Genomic DNA, 2,648 nt, shown 5'->3' with positions numbered 1-2,648 from the left:
GAGATACAGTAATGACAATGTGAGGGAGGGAGAGAAAGACAGAGGGAGATAGAGATACAGTAATGAGAAAGAGAGAGATCTGAAGTCAAATTTTTATTGTTTGCTGATGATCTGGTGCTTCTGTCACCAACCAAGGAGGGCCTACAGCAGCACCTAGATATTCTGCACAGATTCTGTCAGACCTGAGCCCGGACAGTAAATCTCAGTAAGACAAAAACAATGGTGTTCCAAAAAAGGTCAGTTGCCAGAACCACAAAACAAATTCAAATTAGACGCTGTTGCCCTGGAGCACACAAAAAAACTATACCTACCTCGGCCTAAACATCAGCACCACAGGTAACTTCCACAAAGTTCTGAACGATGTGAGAGACAAGGCAAGAAGCGCCTTCTACGCCATCAAAAGGAATATAAAATTCGACATCCCAATTATGAACTGGCTTTAAAATACTTGAATCAGTTACAGAACCCTTTATAGTTGTGAAGTCTGGGGTCCGCTCACCAACTAAGAATTCACAAAATGGGACAAACACCAAATTGAGACTCTGCATGCAGAATTCTGCAAAAACATTCTCTGTGTACAACGTAAAACATCAAATAATGCATGCAGAGCAGTATTAGGCCGATACCCGCTAATGATCAAAATCCAGAAAAGAGATATTAAATTCCACAATAACCTAAAAGGAAGTGATTCCCAAACCTTCCATAACAAAGCCATCACCTACAGAGAAATTAACCCAGAGAAGAGACCCCTAAGCAAGCTGGTCCTGGGGCACTGTTCACAAACACAAACAGACCCCACAGAGCACCAGGACAGCAACACAATTAGACCCAACCAAATCATGAGAAAACAAAAATACACTTACTTGATACATTGGAAAGAATTTACCAAAACACTGGAATGCTATTTGGCCCTAAACAGACTGTACACAGTGGCAGAATACCTGACCACTGTGACTGAACCAAAATTAAGGAAAGCTTTGATTATGTACAGACTCAGTGAGCATAGCCTTGCTATTGAGAGGTCGCCATAGGCAGACCTGGTTCTCAAGAGGAGACACTGCCCACAGTGTGCCATCACAGCAGCAAGATTTGTGAACTGTTTCCACAAGAAAAGGGGTTGTACAACCCATATTTATGTTTATTTATTTTCCCTTTTGTTCTTTAACTATTTGCACATCGTTATAACACTGTATATAGCCATAATATGAAATGTCTCTATTTCTTTGAAACTTTTGTGAGTGTAATGTTTACTGCTCATTTTTTATTGTTTATTATCTATTTCACTTGCTTTGGCAATGTAAACATATGTTTCCCATGCCAAAAAAGCCCCTTGAATTGAATTGAATTGAGAGCTACAGTAATGTGGAAGACAGCATTGGCAGTAACACGTGATGCCATCACTAGAAGGATCTAATCACTAGAAGGACTCTCAGTGTGAAGGTAGAGACACCAGGGTCATTATCAGTAGGCATGAAACTAAAAGCGGTTGGAGAAACGATCAATCAATGAAGGATTCGATTGATGGACCAATAGCTAGTTAGTACCCTGGTGAGGAAGTTGAGTCGACAGTTGATCAGCACTAGGCTCCTGAGCTCTGTCAGGTTCCTGAAGGTAACACTGGGGTCTGTGTGGTTGGAGAAGTTGAGATTGGTCAGTTTGAGCCTCTTCAGCTTTCGTAGCTGGTTGATGGTGGTGTAGGGGGTGGCAAACTTCTCAGGGTTGGCTGAGAACTCAAACGACTCCAGGTTGAGGAAGTAGGGGGCCAGGAAAAGGTTTCTGCAGCTTCATCAAATGTTTGTTCCCTCGCCACCTATTTTCAGAATATTTGTATTACTAATTCAAATACTGGTAGCTAGCCAGATCAGTGTCTGCTGCAGCCAAGTCCTTCAGGCACAACGTTGGTGAGCATGACAATAACATGGAATTGGCAGTAGCAAACTTATTGACTATCCAGAGGGCGAGGTCATACCGGTGCATCAAAGCAGGACCGAGAGACTAAAAACAGCTTCTATCTCAAGCCATCAGACTGTTAAACAACCACCACTAAATTTAGTCCTGCCAACATACTGACTCACTCCAGCCACTTTAATAATGGAATTATGGAAATTTATGTAAAAATGTATCCTAAGCCACTTTAAACAATGCCACTTAATATAATGTTTACATACCCTACATTACTCAACTCATATGCATATGTATATACTGTACTCTATATCATCTACTGCATCTGCCATCTTTATGTAATACATGAATCACTAGCCACTTTAACTATGCCACTTTATGTTTATATACCCTACATTACTCATCTCATAGTATATACTGTACACTATAACATCTACTGCATCTTGCCTATGCGTTCTGTACCATCACTCATTCATATATATTATGTACATATTCTTTACCTTTACAACTTGTGTGTGTATAGTTATGAATTGTAGGTTAGATGATACTTTTGTATTACTGATTGTCGGAACAGAGCACAAGCATTTCGCTTACACTCGCATAACATCTGCAAACATGTTATGTGGACAATAAAATTTGATTTGATAGTACCAGTATGATACATTTTCTGAACAAGATCTGCCGCTGCTTACAGTGGTTTTTAATCTGGTCTTGAACCCACAGGCTGTATAAGTGAAACTCTCTCT

At 40.3% G+C, this 2,648-nt stretch overlaps 1 pseudogene; it reads right to left on the bottom strand.

The window, feature by feature from the left end:
- LOC112067830 (toll-like receptor 13) overlaps positions 1–2,648 on the bottom strand; it is a 26,566-nt pseudogene that overhangs the window by 7,652 nt on the left and 16,266 nt on the right.

Source organism: Salvelinus sp. IW2-2015, unplaced genomic scaffold, assembly GCF_002910315.2.
Source record: "Salvelinus sp. IW2-2015 unplaced genomic scaffold, ASM291031v2 Un_scaffold3613, whole genome shotgun sequence".
In the NCBI taxonomy this organism is placed as follows: domain Eukaryota; kingdom Metazoa; phylum Chordata; class Actinopteri; order Salmoniformes; family Salmonidae; genus Salvelinus; species Salvelinus sp. IW2-2015.
This window is presented reverse-complemented; position numbering and strand designations above follow the sequence as displayed.